At 42.6% G+C, this 22,573-nt stretch overlaps 1 long non-coding RNA gene across 1 annotated transcript in view; it reads left to right on the top strand.

Annotated features, from left to right (window-relative positions):
* The window catches only part of LOC126983842 (uncharacterized), a 100,126-nt gene that overhangs the window by 27,689 nt on the left and 49,864 nt on the right, over window positions 1–22,573 (top strand). The window contains exon 2 of the long non-coding RNA XR_007736263.1: window positions 9,624–9,714. This is a non-coding gene — a long non-coding RNA (uncharacterized LOC126983842). The remainder of the gene's footprint in view (window positions 1–9,623; window positions 9,715–22,573) is intronic.

The following is a 22,573-nucleotide window of genomic DNA, read 5'->3' as shown; positions in this document are numbered from 1 at the left end:
TTTTGTTTTGTTTGTTGATTGTTTGTTGATTGTGTTTTTTGTTTGTTATGCTGAATTTTTTTGTAGGAATTATGTTGTTGTTGTTTTCTCATATTGTATTTTTTATATGAATAATGTATTTTTTTTTTCTTACTGTATTTTTTGTAGGAATTGTTGTTTATTTTTTCTTATACTGTATTTTTTTGTAGGAATTGTAGTTTATGTTTTCTTGTATTTTATTTTTTGCAGGAATTATGTTGTGTTGAAAATAAGTAAAACACACACACACACACACACACACACACACACACACACACACACACACACATACACACACACACACACACACAAACACACAAACACACACACTGCTAACTTCACTACCATCACCATCACCATCATCACTTGCAGTCACGGTTATTTCCCCTCCTCCTACCCCCTCCCCTTCCCCTCCTCCTCCTCCTCCTCCCCCTCCCCCCTTTCGCTGGACAATGGCTCTTTTCGCTCAGTCCTGATCTCGCCTGTTTGTCTGCTCGCTCTGGCGCCTGCAAATTGGGTGTTATGTTCACTTTTCCCTTGTTCTCTTGTTCTAATGTTTGCTCTGTTCTTCTCACGAGCCCCCATTAGTAATAGTTCCGTCTGTAGTTCTCGGTTCATGTTTGTGTTGTGTTGTGTTATCAATGTGTTGCTTTGCTTATGTGTGTGTTGTTGTGTTGATAGCATTTTGCACTTTTACTCAACAACAGTTTTTTGTTTTTGTTTTTTTTACTGTGCACGAGGCGGTTTTATATTTTTATTTATTTTTTTGCTGCCCGAGAAATATTACCTCCATTTATATTGTTTTTCTGTTTTCTGGTATAATTATATTTGTAGAAATTGACCTCTCCTTTTGTCCACTCCTCTGTACTCTATGAAGGAGCAGTAAGTAGCGGGCTTTTTTTTTCATTATTGTTTTCTTTCTTTTTTACGCCCTTGAACAGTCTCCCCTGCTGTAAAAAAAAAGATGTGTTTATATTATTTTATCATAGTTAATAATACGAAAATACATTGACTTTACTCCAAGAAAAAAATAATAGATGCACTTAATTTACACTCATAATAAACGAACACACAAGTTTACATCAATAACACAACGAAATGCAACAACAGACTTTACATATATAATACAAGAATACATTTAACTTTAATAATGGAAGAATACATTTAACTTTACACTGCTCCCTAACACACGATGCTGCTGTAGTCTTGCCGCCCGGTATTATGCGGCACATTACTCTCGTCCACACACACAGCGCGAAGCAGAAGTAAGGCTCTTGCTGCTACCTTTTAAAAACCAACCAAGGATACACTGCGTTACTTCTTCCCTTCTCCTCCTACATAACCTTCCTCTCCCCCTCGCGGTCCTAAACCATCCCCATCCCGCTCCTCCTCCTCCTCCTCCTCCATCCAGCTGGCCCGAGGATTTATACAAGAGAGTATCCAGATGGTGCTCTATATTCCAGCCACAGGTGGCGAGGGAGGTGGTTGTGATCAAAGTAATGGAGCCACGAGCCTGGTTATGAGTCTTGGCTCTTTGGCTGCCGCTGAAATGCATGCTAGAAAGGGCAAGGCAGGGCAGGAAAGGGCAATGAAGATAAGGACAGGGGAGATGAGAGAAGTTAAGGGTAGGGAAGGGTAAGGCAGGAAAGAAAAGATAACGGTAGATAAATTAAGGGCAGGGTAGGGAAGAGAAGTTAAGGGCAGGGCATGGAAGATTAGTTAAGGGCAGGGCAGGTCAGAACACGACAAGGAAAGGAAGGGAAGGGCATGTGAGAGAAATAAAGGGGAGGGTAAGGAGAGCCAGGGAGGGGAATGGCAGGGAAGGGAAGGACAGGGCTGAGAAGGAAAATTAGTGAAAGGAAGGGAAGGAAAAGAAAGGGAAGCGAAGGAAAAGGCAGGGCAGGAGAAAGATGAGAAGGAAAGGAAAGGATGAGAAGAGAAGAGAAGGGAAGGGAAGGGAAGGGAAGGGAAAAGAAAGGGAAGGGAAGGAAAAGGCTGGGTAGGACAAAGATGAGAAGGAAAGGAAGGGATGAGAAGAGAAGGGAAGGGAAGAGAAGGGAAAGGAAAAGTAAGGGAGTTTTCATGTTTAATTTTTATCCCGTTTTCCTCTTTATTTTTTTATTTATGTATTTTTTTCTGCAACTGTCATTGTTTATCTCCTTTATCTCTTCTATCTCTCTCTAAATAAATGAATAAATAAACATCACCCTTGTTTTCCCCTTTCATGGTCTTTGCTTCGTCCCTTTCTTACCCTTATCTCATTTTCCTTTTTTTACCCTCCAAAGAATACCTTGCTCTCTGGGACTCCTTTTTGTACACTCTCTTCCTCTATTTCCTCCGCTTTTTTTTTGTCTTATTCCCGGACCCACATCATTTCCATTCCCTCGCCTTCTCCAGCGCTCTCCTTTACATTTTTTAGTCCTATTTTTCCCTCTCTCCCTCCTCCCACTTTCCTTGTATTCCTCCTTCCCTCCTATCCTCTGTCCATACATTTGTCTTTCTCATCCTTGTATTCTCTGTCTTTCTATTCTTCCTCTTTCCATGTTTCTCTGTCTTTCCTTGTATCCTCCTTCATATATATTCTTCCTTCCATCCTATTCTCTGTCCATACATTTCTCTTTATCATCCGTTTATTCATTCTCTCTCTCTTTCTGTTCCTAATTCCATGTTTCTTTGTCTTTCCTTCTATCTTTCCTTCCCCTTTCGTGTCTGGAATACCTCTCTTTCCTTTCTTTTCTTCCTTGCTAGTTCCCTGTCTCCCTCTCCCTTCCCTCCTTTCTTTCCTTCCTATCCCAGTTTTCCTCCCCTCTTCTCTCCTTCCTCTCATGTTTCTTTGTCTTCCCTTCTATCTTTCCTTCCTCTTTCGTAACTGAAATACCTCCCTCTCTTTCCTTTCTTGCTAGTTCTCTCCTTTTTCTCCATTCCCTTCCTTTCCCTGTTTTCCCTCCACCCTCTGTCCTTCTCCTAACGTTTCTTTATCTTTCCTTCTTCTTCTGTAATTGCAATGCCTCCCTCTCTCCTCTCTTTCCTATCTAGTTATCTGTCTCCCTCTACCCCTCCCTCCATTACTCTCCCATCCTTTTGTCTTTCTCCTCTTTTATTCTCTCTCCTTCCTCTCATATTTCTTTGTCTTTCCTTCTATTTTTCCTCCTTTCGTAACTGCAATATCTTCCTTTCTCCATTCCTTTCCTTCCTTGCTAGTTCGTCCTTCCTCTCCCCCTCCCTTCCTCCAATTCTCTCCCTGTTTTCCTCCCTTCTCTCTTTTCCCTCACGTCAGAAATGTTATTAAGAGTTAGGGGGTTAGGGAAGAAGTGGACTTTGGCCATGAATATGCATGTGGATGAAAGGGAATAGGAATTACGCCATGATTATCTTGTTGGGTGGAAAAAATATGTTTATCCACGGGACGTCCATTTCTTTGTAAGGTCTGGTGCATAATGGCGCGGGGTCCTGCTTGTGTTGTTTTTTTGGCCTTGTTTTCTGGTGTGTCCACGTGTGTGTGTGTGTGTGTTTTCTGGTGTGTCCCCGTGTGTGTGTGTGTGTGTGTGTGTGTGTTTTCTGGTGTGTCCCCGTGTGTGTGTGTGTGTGTGTGTGTTTTCTGGTGTGTCCCCGTGTGTGTGTGTGTGTGTGTGTGTGTGTGTGTGTGTGTGTGTGTGTGTTTCTGGTGTGTCCCCGTGTGTGTGTGTGTGTGTTTCTGGTGTGTCCCCGTGTGTGTGTGTGTGTGTGTTTTCTGGTGTGTCCCCGTGTGTGTGTGTGTGTGTGTGTGTTTTCTGGTGTGTCCCCGTGTGTGTGTGTGTGTGTGTGTGTGTGTGTGTGTGTGTGTGTGTGTGTTTTTAAAGGTGATTTTCTGGGTATTGTGTTTTTCTGTCGCTGTTGCATCCAGTTTCACACTACGCTGGTTTCCTTGTATTCTCATTGCGTTGTTTTCCTCTGTTCTTTTGTTTTTTTTTATGATTTCCGGGTGTTTTTTGGGGTGCCAGTGTTTTTTTATGCGTGTTTCAGCCTTATATCACGTACGCGGAAAACAGCCCGCGTGTGTGTTGCGAGTTTTATGGAAAACAGGATAGAAATAATGTTCTTATGTTTTGGCGTCTGTTGGGTAGATTAGGGCGCGGGGAAATGTTTCAGAGGACGAAATGCGTGTAATAATATATATTTTTCACACATTTCACAAAGTACTGAGCGGAGCCATTGCATCACCGACACGGTAACACACACACACACACACACACACACACACACACACACACGCACGCACGAACAAGATACTGAACAAAAACCTTTCATGGGATTAACTCTTATGCCTGCAACCCTTTACACACATACACAGTCTCTCTCTCTCTCTCTCTCTCTCTCTCTCTCTCTCTCTCTCTCTCTCTCTCTCTCTCTCTCTCTCTCTCTCTCTCTCTCTCTCTCTCTCTCTCTCTCTCCCACCCACCCACCCCCCCCCGTGATAGAGGGAGAGCAGGTGGGAGGGAAAGGGATGGAGAGGAGGCAGTGAGGCGTACATAAGGCGAGGGATCGGAGGGGGGGAGGGAGGTAAGGAGAGAAGGGAGGGAAGAGGGAGGAGGCAGGTAGAGACAGGAAGACTAATGAAGAGCCTTGTTATCCCAGACATATGTTTCTGACGCCTGCCGACAGAGGGCGGAAGTGAGCAATGGCCTGACCTGTAGAGGGAATGTTTAGCTTGGCCAATACCAACAGACCAGAGGTAGAAATAGCTGGTGTGGTAGTAGGGATGGTGTTCCTATATCTGGCTGTGGTAGTAGTAGTAGTAGTAGCCGTGGTAGTAGTAGTGATAGTCTTAGTGGTAGTTGCAAGAGTGGCATAATAGCAGTCGGTAGAAATAGCTAATAATAGGGTGTATTGAAGTCATTAGTTTTGTATGGAATGTTCATAAAGGAAAGCGATAATAATAATAATAATAATAATAATAATAATAATAATAATAATAATAATAATAATAACAATAATAATAATAATAATAATAATAACAATAATAATAATAATAATAATAATAATAATAATAATAATAATAATTGCCAAACATTATGAAAATAAAAAAAAGTGAAGTTATTAATGTAAAAGCAGCAAAAACAGCAATGATAGTCTGAGTGATAATATTAATCATATTCAAACGTTGCAGACTGTAACGAAAAATATTAATTCAACATGTAGTTATAAAAAAAATGTCACGGGGAAAATATTTGATAACGAAATTGAATCTAATAGATATTTTGATTACGAATTCATAATGGAGAGCCTCGCGGCCTGTCAGGTATGGAAGGACTGTAACACACACACACACACACACACACACACACACACACGCACCCTAACCGTGTTCATTCAGCGGTGAGAGTTACGCAACCATTACACAACAGTTACGCAAGAGCGGTGAGGCGGAGATACACCCACGCGGCCTTCCATCTTTGTTTATATTCCACGACTCTGCCACACACGATCCTTCCAAAGCAAACACACAAACAGACCATCACACCATTACTCCACTCGACTTATTCCTATTATCATCATCACCACCGTCATCACCTTCACCACCATCACCACACGACCTTCATCTTTGTTTATATTCCTCGTCTCTCACACACGAACCTTCTAAACAAAGACTAAACAGAGAGCACATTTATAAACCATTACCCTACCATTACTTCAGTCGACTCCCATTACCGTCAGCACCATCACTGTCACCATCACCTTCACTACCATCCCCACGTCCACCACCATTACCAACACCACCATCACTACTACCACCTTCCCCGGCACGGCAACCCTCGCCGCTGCACAGTCATCACACAACTATTGTTCAGCTCGGCTTTCTGTACACGTAAATCAATTATGAGAAGGAGACACGTTGGGGAGTTGGCACAAGGAGATGATGGAGGAGCAGAAGGAGGCGGTGGAGGAGGAGGAGGAGGAAGAAGAGGAGGAGAATACAAGGAGATGGAGAAGGAACACAAGAGGTAGGAGAAAAGCAAGCATAACTGAGAGGAAGGAGATGAAAGAGGAGAAGGTGGAGAAGCAGATGTAGTGATACTTGAAGAAAAAATGAGAAACTGGACGAAAGAGAAAGAGAAGTAATAGAGAAGCTGGAGAAGGAGGAGGAAGAGGAGAAGAATGAGAAGTAAATTGTGGGGAAAGGAGGATGAAAAGGAATAGGGAGAGGAGAGAAAGGGGTAGAAAGAGGAGGAAGAGGAAAAGAGCAAAAGTTCACGTAGACGCAGATAACATAAAGGTGTAAGGTTAAGAAACAGAAGCAGAAAGAGGAGACGAAGTGAGAGGAGAAGGGAGGGAGGAAGAGGAGAAGGAGAAACGATGAGAATTAAATGGTGAAGGAAGCAAAAGAGAACAGTAAAATGAAAGAGGAGAAGAAGGAGAAATGGAAAGATGAGAAGTAGAAGCATAAAAAGAGGAGAACGAGAGATAGAAATAGGAGAAGCAACAAGGAAGAAGAGAATCAATAACAGGAAGAAGAGGACGAGAAAAAAAAAGAAACGAAAACGAGTAGAAAAAATAACAGGAAGAAGACGAGAGGTAGGAAGAGAGAAGAAGCCGGAGGAGGAGGAGGAGGAGGAGGAAGAGCAACAGTGCCGGCGGCCAGCGATGAGTGAGGAGCCATCAAGTTGTAGGTTTGCATAACGTCCTGATGCTTCTCAATCCTGCCTCAGCTTAAGACCTTGGTGGACGCCGCTCACTGCTGCCTGTTGGGTCTCCTGCCTCGTACATGACTGGTCAATGGCGCTGGAAGAAGAGAAAGAGGTGGAGGAGGAGGAGGGGATGAGAAAGGTAGAAGATGTAGGAAAAGAATGCGATGTAAAGAGGAGGGAAAGGAGAAAGATATAAAACTGTTGAGGAAATATAGGAGTGAAAATGGAAGAAGGGGAGAAGAAAAGGGAGAAAAATATGGATTAAGAAGAGTAAAAGTAGAGAAATGGGGGATAATGGGAGGAGGATGAGGAGAAGGAGCAAAGTAGAGGAAGGAGACAGAGAGATAAAGATGAAAAGAAGGAGTAAACAGGAGAAAAGGAAGAATCAAAACAAAGCGAAGGAGGAATAGGAGGAAAAAGGAGAAATGCAGAAAGACGGAAGAGAAGGGAAAACACGAGAAAACAAGGAAAAGAAGAAAAAGAAAATGTAGAGAAGAAAAAAGGAAGTGGAGGATTCGCAAAAGCAATAATGACAGGAAGAGGAGAAAGACGGAAGATGCAGAAGACGAGAAGAGGAGGAAGTTATGAAAGAAAAAGTAAGAGGAAAAAGAAGAAGGAGAAAAAGACGAAGAAGAAACACAAGCAGAACCACAAGCAGAAGAAGAAGATGAAGAAGAAGAAGCTACGCAGAGTGCCTGGAAAAGTCTTCAGCAAACGAACCATCATTGAGACTCCTCCACTTGGCCCTCTAACAAGGCTTCAAATCTTCCTGCGAGCTGTAAAGTGCGCCGAAGACTCCTCCTTCCGAGCGTCGATGAAGGAAAACAAATGAATCAGAGACAAGGAGCAAGGAGGGAAAGGAAAGGAAAAAGGAGATACCAAAAGGAGGGATGGAGAAAGCGGAAGGACGAAGGAGAAAAGGGAAAGCGAGATGATAAAAGAAAATAAAGAATGAGAAGAAAAGGAAAAACAGCATCAGCAAAAGCAATAATGTAAGGAAATGAAGACGAAGAAGAAGAAGAAGAAGAAAAGGAAGAAGCAGAAGAAGGAAATGAATGGAAAAGAGGAGAAACTGAAAGGAAGACGAATTGAATGGAAGAAGAGAAGAAGAAAGAAAGGACGAAGGAAAAGGAAAGGGTGGCAGAGAGAGAGAGAGAGAGAGAGAGAGAGAGAGAGAGAGAGAGAGAGAAAGCCTCCGTCATTTCCCGAAGTGCCTCTCCATTCCGATTGCTCTTCCAGTCACTTGTTGTTGTCTTCCTTGTCTTAGCCCCTCTGCCTGCATCTCCATCACACACACACACACACACACGCACACACGCACACACGCACACGAACACGGACGAACTCTCTCTCTCTCTCTCTCTCTCTCTCTCTCTCTCCTTACTCCTCCTTTCTTCTCCTTTCCCTTCTTTCTCCCATCCTTCCCTTCATTCCTCATCATTATCTCTCCTCTGTATCTCCCCATTTTCTCTTCTTTTATAACCCTTCTTTTTTCCCCCTTCTCTCCCTCATATCCCCTCTCTCCCCTCCTCTCCCTCCATGCTCTTTCCCCTCCCTGCCTCGCTCAGCCTGCCCTTTCAGTTTCTCCTCCCCGCCGCAGGACATAAGCAGGGGAGGCTTCTTGGAGTGAGAAAAACAATAGGTAAGGTTGTAATGCCCTCTGGATTATCTGTATTTCTCGACTATGTTCTTGTTCTTCTGGTTGGCGTTTGTTATCTTCTTCATTTGCTTTGTTGTTAATATTTATTATTCTTTGTTCTGATATAGCTCTTCGGCTTTCGTGGTCATGTGTGTGTTTCTTGTTTTTGTTCTCTGATTTTTGTTTTTTCCATTTTTCTTGGATTTTCTCTTTGTTCATTCTACGTGTCTTTCGCTTTCTTTTTCTTTTTTCTTTTTTCCTTTTTTTTCTGTCTTCTATTTCATCATCACCTTTTCTTTTTATTTTTCTTCTTTCTTTTTTTATTTTCTTCCTTCTCCTCCTCCTCCTCCTCCTCCTCCTCCTCCTCCTTCTGATCCTCCTCCTTCTCCTTTTCCTCCCTTTTATTTTCATAATCTATATACATTCACCACTACATAACATATACTTCATTTTTATATATCCATGCAGGACTTGGTAGCAGCAGTGAATGTGCTTATCTATATTCGTACTTGCTTATGTATGACTGCATTTCCCTAACTATTCATTTATTCACGTGTTTGTTTTCCTCCTCGCCGTGTTTAGTGAATGCTCAGTCCACGTGACCTTCGGCAGCCCAGCAGTGAGAGTGAAGCCCAAATCTTTAAACATTTTGGAGCTACCCCCCCCCCCCCTCCCCCCATTTGATTTGGCTTTCGTAGAGGTTGCGAGTTTCCACGTGCAGTTTTATGAGTAGTAGTAGTAATAGTGATAGTTAAACAAGGCCTCTGCACCATGAATGTACAGAAAAGATCATGGGAACCAGACTAATCTTCTTTGTACCCTTTGGAAATATATTATGAGAGATGAAAGCGTCTTAGAATTGGGGCCTCACACACTCATTATATAAGGCTTTCGTAGAGGTTGCAGGTATGTGCGTGGATAGTTTTATGACCCTAGCTATAGTTGGGCAAGACTTCTCCACCATGAATGTAATGAAAAAGCACGTGAGAACCCGACTAATCTCCTTCGTGGTCTTCGGAAATGTGCGTTGTGCGAGCCCAGAGCCCCTGAGAGTAGAAGCCCTCGTGTATCATTTCCCGGCGGGGCAGATCGTTCCCACTCTCTTTTTATGCAGAATCCAAGCCTCGCAGCCACCGTCATTGCATATGTATTCACGCTCGCTTCGCAGAGAGGGGATTGAAATGGTGATACTGATTGCTGTGGAAGTGTGATTTAATGAATTAGTAATACGTAGTAATAATAGTTGCAGTAATATTGGTGTAGTTGGTGTTTTGGTTAATAGTACTTTTTCTATTTTACAGTAAATGAGGCTGATCAAGGACAAATAGTAGATACAAGAAAGCCTGCAGGTGCTACTCCTGCAAACAGAGGACATTGAGAGACGCCGAAAGAGTGAGTATTAAAATTATGTAGTAGTAATAGGGAAGATATTAATACAAAAAATAATGATGTAATGATAATAACAAAAATAGCACTACTACTACTAATGATAATAATAATAATAATAATAATAATAATAATAATAATAATAATAATAATAATAATGATAATAATGATAAAAGTGATAACAGTAGCACTTGATGGTAACAACAGCAATAATCTCTGAGCACCTTATTGTTCAAAACTACTTACGATGACTAATTAAGCAAACACTTACTACATGCATTGTATTGCTCTTTGAGGGGTGGAAATTATGAACTTTGAAGTTGATCATAACTCACAGGAAGCTGAATAAAAATAAAAATAAATTAACGAGGAAGTAGAGGGTGAGAAAAAATATATAAGCAAAATAGAAAAAAATAAGAATGCCAAAGCTCCTCGACTCGTCTCCACCAGCACACAACTTTAATCTCATCCCTTACCTCTACTTCCTTCTTTTCTTCCTTTTTTCTCATCCCTTCCTCTTTTATCACCGTTTTGCATTCCTTCACTTCACATTCCTCTCTCCCCCTTTCCCTTTCTCTACCTTCTTCCATCTCACTGTTTCTCTCTTCTATCTCATCCTTATTCTCTGCCTTCTCTCAGCTCCCCTTTCTTACTCCTTCTTTTATCCCCGTTTTCGCTTTCCTTCAGTTCATATCCCTCTTTCCCCCTCTCTCTTTTCTTCCCTTTTTCGCCTCATTCCTTCCACTGTATCTCATTTCTTTTCTAACTTTATTCTCTCCCTTTCCTTCAGCTTCTTTGTCTTGCTCCTCGCCTTTTTTCAGTTTATATCCCTCTCTCCCTCACTCTCTCTTTCTCCCTTCTTTAGTATCATCCCCTCCACTGTCTCTCACTTCGTTCTCATCCTTATTCCCTCCCTTCCCTCGCTCCTTCTTCCCGCATCCCTTCCCTTCCTTGTTTTCGCTTTTCTTCACTCTATATCTTTCTCTCTCCCCCTCTCTTCTTTTGCCTCATCCCATCCCCTGTCTCTCACTCCTTCCCCCATCCTTATTCCCTCCCTTCCCTCAGCTCCTTTTTCCCTCCTCCCTCCCCTTCCTTGTTTTCTGGTTTAGCATAAAACCTCCGAATGTTTCCGTCTGGCCGGAGAAAGTCGAGCAAATATTTCCCGCCGCCGAGAATACGCGGCTTCAGGGCGAAACTTGGGCCCAAAAAGGTCTCAAGTATGGACGAATTTTCCTCCCCAAATACCATGCAGGTGCGCGGACCGACCAGGTGACGGGAAAGTTTTGTATGAGTTTTTGTAGAGGTAGTGGCGACGGCGGTTGTGGTGGTGGTGGTGGTTGTGGTAGTAGTAGTAGTAGTAGAAGTAGTAGGAGGAGGAGGAGGAGTAGCAGGAGTAATAGTAGTAATAGCAGTAGTAGTAATAGTAGTAGTAGTAGTAGTAGTAGTAGTAATAGGAGGAGAAGGAGGAGGACAAGGTGGAGGAAAAGAAAGAGAAGGAAAAACAGGAAGAGGAGGAGGAATACTAGTAGGTGAAGAAAAAAGAAATATATATAAAAAAAAGTAAATAAGAAAATGAATACCAGCAGTAACGACAGAAATAATTAAATGAAATAGAGTTGTTTTTGTTACTGTTGTCGTGTCCTCCCCAATGTAGTGTTCTGATCCCTCGAGAAGTAGAGAAGGCGAGTCGCATATCCCCGTGTGTATCAGCTCTCGTGCGGCCCTCCCTGGCTTCCCCGCTGTCCCCGCGCACCTCGGCTATCCTCTTTAGACAGCCTCCAGTAATGCATATAAAAGGAGACGCACCTTTGAACCCCGACCCTCGCAAAACAAAAATAACTATGTATGCAGTACGATGCTCTTCCTTCTGTGGCACCTGAGGAACAAATTGGAAAACTCTTGAAAAAATGTATTATACGCTCTTGTTTAAATTTTTTTTTTCTATGTATACGATCAATTTCTTCGGAGGATTATACTGTTTCCTGTTTTCTTTGTTTGTGTGTTCTATGTTTTTCTGTTGTTGTTTGTTTGTTTTTAATTCTTTTTTTTTTTTTTTTTTTTTTTTTTTTTTTTTTTTACTGTTGTCTATTTTTTCCGGTTTTGTCCTTTTCAGTTTTTTTTGTTTTCTGTATTTTGTTCTTTTCTATATTTTCTACATTTTCTAATTTCTATTATTCTGTGTTCTGTTTTTTTTCTGTTTTTTTTTCTACGTTCTATGTTTTTCTATGTTTTCTATGCAGTAAGTTTTCTAAGAGTTCTACGGTGGGAGTATAATATTATTTTCTATGGAGGATCAACTTGTTGCGAGTTTTTTCACTGTCCTCATTTCGCCTCAGTTTCTCGTAACAAAATTTCGGTCCCTGTGTTTTCATCGCCAACCATTCCGAGTCTCTGGTGGCGGAGTGAGGCTCGGCCCGGCGCCCACCTCCTGCCGTATTCTCGAAAAAGATAACACAGAGGGTGAGGGCCGGGATCAGGGACTCCATGCGTCTCTTGATGAGCTCGCGTGAGGTTCAGGAGAATGAAAGGGAAGCGAGGTTGAGAGTCATGAATTTCTGAATGACTAACGTTTCTCTGTGGCGCGGGATTGCTTTTCTGTATTATTTTAAAGCTTGAAAATACTGTATCGTTTACATTAGTTTATGTCCAAGGTTTAAACACATGGTAATGTTTTATAATCATACTTGTTCTACGAATGAGAACTCTTTTATTCTTGTTGTTGGAAAGACGTTATTAAAGCCTCTACGAACAACAAATAAAAAAATCTTGAGTAATGACTGAGCTCTTATTTCTCTTTGATCGATTACAGGGAATAAAGTCAGAGGGAAATACTGGACAGCCTTCCTCGCATTTCACATTTTTGGTCGTTAGTCACGCTCTCGATCGACGAATAAATGAGGCCACTCGTAATCAATCGGTAATTAGGGAGAGAAGGTGAAATTACGGTGATAAACTATGCCTCATGATAATTCCCGGCGAGAAGGTACGAAACGCGTCCATCTTAATCCATAAATTCGCTAATCTAGGCATAAATTCTCTAATGAACGCACGTATAAACTCGTTTTATTCGATCATTAGGAAAGTCACGCGAGTTTACGCTGGCGGACTGGCCGGGACTCGAGGCGGGAATGGCCAGAGCGAGCGCCGTTTGGAGTGTCGACTGTTTTAGGGAGTTTTAGGGAGTTATAAAGTCGACAGAGAGAGAGAGAGAGAGAGAGAGAGAGAGAGAGAGAGAGAGAGAGAGAGAGAGAGAGAGAGAGAGAGAGAGAGAGAGAGAGCGAAAGGGTTGATGATATATTAAAACACTCGGTCGATATTTTTTGGCCATTTCTCAGAGGTATAGAGAGACAGCGAAAGGTCGGATATACTTTAAACCATTTTCTGCAATTATTAGAAAGACAAAACGAAAGTGAAAATATATCAAACCATTCTGTCGATAATTTTAGGCCATTTTTTTGCCACATATTGACAGTCGTTTATTTTAGGAGAGATTTTGCCACATTTTGGTGTACTTTAAATCATTTTCTGTGAGTCTTAAAGTAGAAATACAGAGCGAAAGCATTGATAAACTAAAACACTCGCTCGATATTTTAGACCGTATTCTGAGAGTTATGAAACAGAAAGACAATGCAAAATGATTAGCATATTCTGGATCAATTTCCACTTTTTTTTTTTTACAGCAAAGGAGTCAGTTCAAGGGCGTTAAAAAAAGGAAACAAATATGAAAAAAAAGCTCGCTAATAGAGAAAAAGGGAAGGTGCAAATATATCACAGCACTCGCTCAATGATTTTAGGCCATTTTCTGAGTTGCAAAGAAGAAAGGCAGAGCGAAAGTGTTGACACATTTTAAATAATTTTCTGCAAGCACTAAAGTAGAAGGACGAAGCGGAAGCGTTGGCGCACTAAAACATTCGCTTGATTCGTTGACGCCATTTCTGAGAGCTGTAAAGTAGGAAGATAGAGCGACAGGGATGATATATTTTAAATCATTCCCTGCAAAATATGAAGTAGAAACAGAAAACGAAAATGTGAATATCAAAGTATTCGCTCTGTAATTTTAGGCCATTCTCCGTGAGTTATAAAGCAGGAAGAGAAGGAAAGGACTCATATTTTAGATCATTTTCTGCAAGTTATATGTAAAAGGTCACAAAGCAAAAGCGTTCATGTATCAAAAAGTTGACCTCTCTTTTGGCCACTTATTGCTTATATCTTTAAGGGAACAGCGATTAGCGGGCTTTTTTTTTTTACATCATTTTTTGTTGCCCTGAGCTGTTTCCTTAGCTGTAAAAAAAAAAAAAAGCATTCAGTTGATAAATTTTGTCCATTATCTTCAACAAAAAAATAGAAAGCAATGCGAATGGGTTGAGAAATATATTGTAGGCCATTTTCTGCAAGTTATGAAATAAAAAGAACACGAAAATGTGAATATATCAAAGCATTCAACTGATCATTTTAATCCGTTTTCTGCATCATATAAAGTAGGAAAACATACCAAAAATGATGATAATTATATTTGGGGTAATTTTTTGCCAGTTATAAAAGTAGAATAACAATGACAGTGTTGATTTATTATGTTATGTCTTTCAGCAAGTTCTAAAATGAGAAAGCAAAGTAAAAGTAACGGTATATTTTAGGTCACTCTTTGTAAACAGAAATCGAAAGACAGGGCGAACACGTGAATATATTAACGCATTCGTTCGATAATTACGGAGATGAAGCGCGAACACGATAACGTAATTAGGCTCACGACGAAAGTTTGCCGCGAAAATGAACGAAAATCTGACACCATTCTCTCTCTCTCTCTCTCTCTCTCTCTCTCTCTCTCTCTCTCTCTCTCTCTCTCTCATTCACCATCAACGCTCAGGTTTCTTCCTCTCCATCTTTTTTCTACATATTTCTCTTCATTATTATTTTCTCGGGGAAGCGGAAGGCGAAGAGGAAGCAGGAGGCGGAAAAAATCACCAGGGATAAAAAGGAGAGAGGAAAAAACTTAAGCGAGGGGGCGGCGGCGGCGGTGGTGGCGGCGGCTGCTGGAGAGAACGTCGGGTTGCTTAATAACATTCTTGGTGGCCTAATGAATGCCGTGAGGTTGCCAAATCTCGCCACAATGAAAGTTTACGATTCATTAGCCATATCTTCATCAGCGACGTCTTAGAGAAGTCTCGTCGTCTGCTTCCTCTCATCGTTGTTCCTCCTCCTCCTTCCTGGTCTCCCGTCCGTCCGTCCGTCTGTCTGCCTGTCTATCCTGCTCGCTCGCTCTCTTTCCCTTTCTCTTCCTCCTCTCTGACCTCTCTGTTCTTCTTGCTTCTATTCTTCTTCACTTTCTTCCATTTTTTTTTCTTTATCCTTCTTCTCTTCTTCCTAGTTCATCTTCCTTGTTTCTTTGTCAGTCTCTGGTTCTCTCTTTTCCTCTTCTCTTTGACATTTCTCTTGGATCTTTTCTCGCTGCTCTTCGTCATCACCTTCTTCCTCTCCTCCTACATCCTCCTCCTCTTCCCACTTTCTTCATATTAATCTTTCTTGTCTGCCTGCCTGTCTCTGGTTCTCTCTTTCCCTCTCTCCTCTCTGACCTTTCTCCTGTTTTTTTTTTCTCCTGCTCCTCTTCGTCATTTTCCTTTCTTTCTTTCTACATTCTTCTCCTCCTCTTACTAGTTCTTCATCTTCATCTCTCTCGTCTGTCTGTCTGTCTGTCTGTCTCCGGTTCTTTCTCTCACTTCTCTCCGATCTTTGTTGTTTCCTCTCTCGCTCTTCTTCTAAATCATTTTCTTTGTTTCGTCCTACCTCCTCTTTCCTTTCCTCTTCCTACTTTCATCTCCGTCATTTGTTTCTCTCTTCTCCATTTGCCTCATTTATCTCTGACCTCTCTGTTGCTGATTCTCCTCCTCTACTTCCTTCTCTCTCCTAGTCTTCTCTGTCTGTCTCTCCAGTTCTCTCTTTCCTCGTCTTCTTTGTCTGTGTGCCTCTCCAACTCTCTCTCCTCGCCTTCTTTCTCTTTCCTTTTCTCTCCCGCTCCCTCCCTTCCTCCCTCTCTCCTCACTGACCTCTCTGTTGTTCCTTTAAAGTTGTGTTTTCGTATACTGCGGACCGACAAAAAGGTGAAAACAAATACCGCATGTGAGCTTAGAGGAAAAGAATGTAAAAGGACGCCTTGTTTGCCCTTTCTCCGGCGCGAGTGAGAGCGTGTGTGTGTGTGTGAGTGTGTGTGTGTGTTAAAGGGCTCGTGCCGCCAACAAGAAAATAATGAATAGCGCCGTTTATTCGCTGTTTCCATATATTCCTTCCGCCTCGAATGTATGTGCTGGCCTCGGGGGAGCAAGAAAGTGTTGGAAATAAAACTCCTGGGCTCTCTCCCTCCCCGTTTTGTTTGTTTGTGTGTCAGTGTGAGGAGAAACTTTTTTAACCACTTGTTTCCTTGTGGGCGTCTCGGGGGCTATTTGTTCTTATTGTTATGGGTATTATTATTGCCCGTATTGTTTGGGTTACTGTTATGGTCATTATTCGTGATATTATGATTAGAAGTAGTAGCATAGTTGTAGTGGTAATAGTAGTAGTAGTGTAGTTGCAGTAGTGGTGGTAGATAGTAGAAGTAGTAAGATTAGTAATAACAATATCACTAACGTCTGTTGTAGTATGTAGTTTTGGTAGAAGTTGTAGTGGTTGTAGTTGATATTTTTGTTGTTGTTGCTGCTATCGTTGCTGTGTGATTCGTTATACCACCAACATTAGCAGCACTATATAGTAAACGGAACCAGCGTCATTATTAGTAATATTCAAAGCACTGTCTATAATAACAGTCGTAGTGAATAATGCAAACCTAAAGCCATTGCACCTTCCCCCCAAAAAAAATAAATTCAGAAAACCTTAACCCAACACTTACCAAAGAAGTCTCCTCCCCGTGTCCCACCAAGTGTCTCTCAGCGGCTCAGTGCACTTCTCCATATTATCAAACTCTTCGGAGCCTAAGTTTATCATTTTAAAAAGGCTCTCGCAGAAGTTGTCGCGGTTTCCATTGGTAGTTTCATGACCCTGGTGGTAGTTTTGTAAGCTTTCTGCGCCATGAACGGGAGAAACACTCATGAGAACCCGACGTAGCTCATGTCTAGCCTTAATAAAACAGTCGTGACAAGAACCTGAGAAATTTATCGATACCAGTCTCTGCCCCGCCGATGTCACAGGCCGCCGCGTGATGGTGGGCCGGCGCTTGGGACTTGGGAGTGGCGGCCCGGCGAGCTGTCCTCTTCATCACGGCTCATCCACAGTGTGTCGGGTTGGGGCAGGTCAGGAAGAGATTATGCTTCGTTTTCCTCGCCTAGTATTTTTATTTTTTTATTTTTTTATGTTAGCTTGCGTAAGATCCAGAGTGGTGGGCTGTCGTCTTTACTAACTCTTCCACCGCTGGTCTTGTTGGGGTAGGTCAGGGTGGTGTTATGCTTCGTTTTCCGCGGCTAGGGTTGTGCTGTTTATTTTTGTTGAGGTGAAGTTGTGTTGTGCTGAGTTCGATTCAAAGTGTCAGGCTTTACTCTTTACCAATTCTCCTCAACCGCTAGTCTTGTTGGGGTAGGTCAAGGTGAGGTTATGCTTCGTTTTCTACGCCTAGTGTTATGCTGCTTGTGTGATGAGGCGAAGTTTGGTTGGGTTCCGTAAGATTCAGTGGCGGGCTGTTCTCATTACCAACACTCCTCCACTGCTTATAAACTTATTGGGGCAGGTCAGGGTGAGGTTTTCCTTCGTTTTCCTCGCCTAGTGTTGTGTTGTTTATGTGTTAAGGTGATGTTGTGTTGGGTTGCGTTCGATTCAAGAGTTGAGTATATGACAAGGTTTTGTTGCATTCAGAGTAGCGGCCTCCCTCTCCTCCTTTCGACTCTCCTTCACTCCTGGTCGTGTTGGGGCAGGTCAGGGCGAGGTTATGCTTCGTTTTCCACGCCTAGTGTTGAGGTGAAGGTGTGTAAAGGCTCAGTTCGATTCAGTTGCGTGTTTTGCCAGGTTGTGTACATTCGAAGCGGCGGGCTTTCATCTTTACCATTTCTCTTCCACCGCTAGTCGTGTTGGGGCAGGTCAGAGTTCGTTTTCTGTTCTTTTCATGTAGCTTACGGCATTTGAGGTGAAGTTACGTATATATATGCTACGGTATGGTTCGCTGTCATCTCTGTGAACCCTCAGCCACAGTTTGCAGCGTTAGGGCAGGTCAGGCTGCGGTTATGCTTCGTTTTCTGTTATTGCCGCGTGGCTTCTGAGGTTTGAGGTGAAGTAACGTAAACATGCTAAGTTGTGCTCGACTCGAAGTGGCTTGCTGTTATATTTACGAACCCTCGGCCACAGTTTGCGGTGTTGGGATAGGTCAGAATGATGTTTTGCTTCGTTGCCTTTAGATAAGTTTGTGTGTTTGTGTGTGTGGGTGGGTTTGTGAAGATTTGTTGGGTATTCCTTCAGTTTTGTTGTTTTCTCGATTATTTTGGCGTTATTATTGGTATTTCTAGTGTTAATGCAAGTATCTTAAATTCCTTTTGGCGAGGTGGTATTAATTTCACGTTTATTTTATTTATTTATATTTTGGGGCGTTGTCATGAGTAGTGTCACTGATATGTCACTCATCGCTATTTCTATCTATCTCTATCTATCTATCTCAGTCTATCTATCTATCTCCTTCCTCCGTCACCTCTTATTTCCATTCCTCCTTTGCATTCCTTTCAAGTTGTGTCTCTTCTCCTTCCTCCTTTACTCTTTGTTTTCTCATCCCTTCCTCGCCTGCATCCTCCTCCGTCTTTGCATCCCTTTCAACCTTCAACTCCTCCTTTACACTTCACTCCTTCCTGCTTTCACTTCCTTCACTTCTTTACCTCCTTCCCTGCATATATTTTCTCCTTCTTACGTGCCTGGCTGTTACCTTACTTTAATCTTCGCCTTTTACTCTTATCTCCACTACCTAACTATGTCTTCAGGTCAGGTCCCTCTCTGTTTCCTTTCCTACCTTTCCCTTCGTTTATTCCTTACCTTCGCTCCTGCATACCACCTTCAGCCTTCGTTGTCTATTTAAAATCGTCTCTGCTTCCTTGCTTCTCTCTCCCTTTCCCACCGCTGTATCTGCTTCCCTTTCCTTCCTTTCCCTTCATTTATTCCTTACCTCCGTTCTTGGTTACCTCTTTCAGCCCTCCTTGTCTTCCCTTACTGTCTCTCTCTTGAAGGTCCTCTCTGGGTCCTTACCTCCTTATCCGTTTCCCTGCCTCTCCCTTTCCCTCGGTTGTGTCTGCTTCCTTTCCTTCCTTTCCCTTCATTTATTCCTTACCTCCGTTCTTGGTTAACACTTTCAACTCTCCTTGTCTTCCCTTACTGTCGGTCTGTCTCTTGAAGGTCCTCTCTGGGTCCTTACCTCCTTATCCGTTTCCCTGACTCTCCCTTTCCCTCGGTTGTGTCTGCATCCTTTCCTCCCCTTCCCTACATTTATTCCTTACCTTCGTTCTTCCATACCACCCTCAGCCCTCCTTGTCTCGCCTAATAGTCTCCTTAAGGTTCTCTCTGCCTCTTACTACCTCCCTCTCCCTTTCCCCCCGGTGTATCTACGCAAACTATGGCCATAAATTGTGTGAGGGGGAAGCAAGTGACAATCGGAGACAGATGGATGACGCCAACTTCGAGATAATTGTTGAAGTTGAGCCGCTGGGGTGAAGTTGATGGTATGATTACTAATTGATGGTGACGAGAACGCTGGGAGGGAACACCGCAGGGAGCCGGAGGGGAAGAAGAGGGAGAGTGAGGGAGGAAGGAAGAGATTGAGGGACCTGTTACCGAGGAAAATGGGAGTGGGGAGGATGGAGGGAGTTTGAGGAGAAGGAAGTAGATAGGGAGGGAGGAGGAAGGAAGAGAAGGAGGGAGCTGTTTAGGAGGAAGATGGGAGCGAGGTTGACGGAGGGAGTCAGAGGAGATGGAGGATATGGAGAGAGGAGAGAGGCGCCAAGAAGGAAATGGGAAGAAGGAAGGGAGGAGAGTGGGAAGAAGAGAAAGGCGTAACGAGGTCAAGAGAAACGAGAAAGGTTGTTAAGAAATAAAACCGAAACATTCCCATTTTCTTTTTTCTTTTTACCAACATTGAAGGGGAAGCTGTTTATTAGACACAGCATGTTCTGTTAACGAGTAAACTAACGGAAATATGTAAATGAAAAAATATATGAATGTATGGACTATTTTATTCATTCCGATGTACAGGAATATGAAACTTATCAAAAGAGAACTAAATGATGACTAAGGAAGAGAAACAGATCAACGATGTAATTTCAAAAGCTATACCCATTTGACTAATAAAAAAGTATATTAAAAAAAGATAAAGAAGATGAAGAAAAAGACATTACTAACTTTATTCACCATCTCAATCAAGACTAAACAGGAGGAAAAAGTATTAAACACGTAATTTCAAAAGCTATACCAAGTTTTCTAAAATTAAAAGTATATTACAGTGGAAAAGACGGAGAAAAACACTCCTGACGATATTCACCAACTCAGGAAAGTCACACAACAGCTTCCTCTCACGTAAAACAGAGTCGGACACGGAAAGTCAGGCGAGTGTCGAAATGCATCATCTGAGAGTCAAATGAGAGTCTTCAGGCCGCGGCGCACACACTGACACGCTCCTGCCAGTGCCGCGGAGACCTTGTGAGGGGAGACAACGCCCTCCTTCCTTCCTCTCCTCCGCTCATTCCACTTTCCACCCTCGCCTTTTCCTGTCCCTTGGCTCCCCTCGCGCCGCTCTCGTTCACTGGATGGGCGAGGGAAAGGGAATTTTATTTACTTTATTCGTAGGCATTCTATAGAACGAAAACTATGGGTGACGCGAAAAGCTTTGAACCGTAAACAAAATAAGGATTAAACAAAAGTCGTGGAATTTATCTTTTCCATGACAGGTTATGTTTACTCTTCCGCCCTCCCTCTGTGCGAGCCAGTATACATGGGTAAATACATACACATACACAGGTACACACACATACATACATACTCACACGCGTCCATGCATGCATACATAGTGTTTAAAAGCCATTATCACAGATTAATGCCTCGACAATTTACGACTTATATTAACTGTTAATTAGGCACTGTGATTAATGCGTATTTAATTACTCGTGCTATAACTCATTAGTGAAAATAATACAACTTATCAATTAGTGTCTGCGCGTGTTTGTCTGTGAGCGCTTTCAGCATCAACACGACCCTGGAATTTGGACCTTTCCTGTGACACTTTAATATTATAACTTTTCCGGCCTAGGTTACAAGAGACATAATTCATCATATACTTTCGACCTTTGCTGTTATCCCTGCAGCATGATAATTACGGATAAACGGATTCTGTGCTGAAATTCTGCATCTGGAAAGCTTCAATTCTAGGAGGAAAAGATATGTTTCTTCCTCCTTGAATATAAGCAGAAATAACACCACACATTCACTGATTAATATCCTCTCGTGATTCAGCCTCACCAACCAACACACACAAGCCTAAACACACACACACACACACACACACACACACACACACACACACACACACACCTGAGTCGTGGCTGCAAATTACCTGAAACCCGAACAAAGTAAGTTTACCTGAAGCGAACTGACTGACATTTACCTGTTCCGCTTAATTACAGGTGTGTTGACCCTGCACTCGCGATACAACGGGACCCGAGGCGAAGGTAAACACGGGCCGGGAATTCGACAGCAAATATACCGTCTTTTTTTTTCCTTTTCTGCCTTTTGGGGCTGCCAATCGAATGGTATCATTGGGCTTATGATGTGGGTGTGCCTGCCTGGGTGGGAGCGGGAGGGACGGAGGTTGTCTGTGTTTGAAGGAAGGGGGGATGGTGTGTGTGTGTGTGTGAGAGAGAGAGAGAGAGAGAGAGAGAGAGAGAGAGAGTCGGGGAGGGGAGGGGGCGTTGGTGTGGGTGTGGGTGGCTGTATTTACATGTGTATTTTTACTTGTTTGTTTGTTTGTTTGTGTGGTGGGGGGAGGTGGTTGTGTACAAGGGTTAGAGGATATTGCAATATAATATTTTCAATGATAATACACACAATGAAAATAATAACAATAGATAATATAAATAATGGTAAAAATAAAAATAATAATAATAATAATGATAATGATAATAATGATAGGAGAATAAAATGTGAAAGGGAGGGTAATGATAAATGGTTTACTCGATTTATTCAGTATTTGCAGCTGTCAGGCTAAAACTGTAAAGGTTTCAAATTAAAAAAAATTACTGTAAAAAATAAAGACTAAAAAGATAATTAAAATTAAACAAGTACGAAAATTAGGATGCTAGGGACTGGTGGAACTAAGATATTTGTGGATGGTGGGGTTGAAGGGTGAGGGGTGGGGCGAGTGTGGTGTCGATAAGTAGTAAGAGATGCTAAAACCCAGATGAGTTTCCAGATCACTCGCTGGGGTAAGTGACATTTGAAGGTGAGGTGCAGGTGGAGCGCTTCGAAAGGTCACTCAGGTTACAGGCTTAGCAGTGAAGGGCTTGTCCTGGGGCGGTGAGACAAGAGGGGAGGATGGACACTACTCGGCTGGGATATGGTGATTGGAAGGACATGTGCACAGCCTTGCGTGGCGTGGCGTGCACCGTGCTCCACCATCGTGCTTGCCAACAGTGGGGCGGGCGGGCTGGCGTATCCTCGGGTACCTTGGCGTGTCAGCAGGGTGGTAGTACGTTGTAAATAAACCTCAGCGATACTCACCCGTCACTCCTCTCGGCACATCCAGCACACTACACTCACTGTCCGTCACTATTTTCCACTGCATTACAGATATTATTCTTTACAGTGATGGGATCCTCTAAGTAATTGTAGGAGTGTGGGGGAGGGGAAAGAGAGGCCCAACGAGGCT

This window comes from Eriocheir sinensis, chromosome 55, assembly GCF_024679095.1.
Source record: "Eriocheir sinensis breed Jianghai 21 chromosome 55, ASM2467909v1, whole genome shotgun sequence".
Taxonomy (NCBI): domain Eukaryota; kingdom Metazoa; phylum Arthropoda; class Malacostraca; order Decapoda; family Varunidae; genus Eriocheir; species Eriocheir sinensis.
The sequence above is the reverse complement of the archived record's forward strand: the minus strand, read 5'-3'. Positions and strand labels throughout refer to the sequence as shown.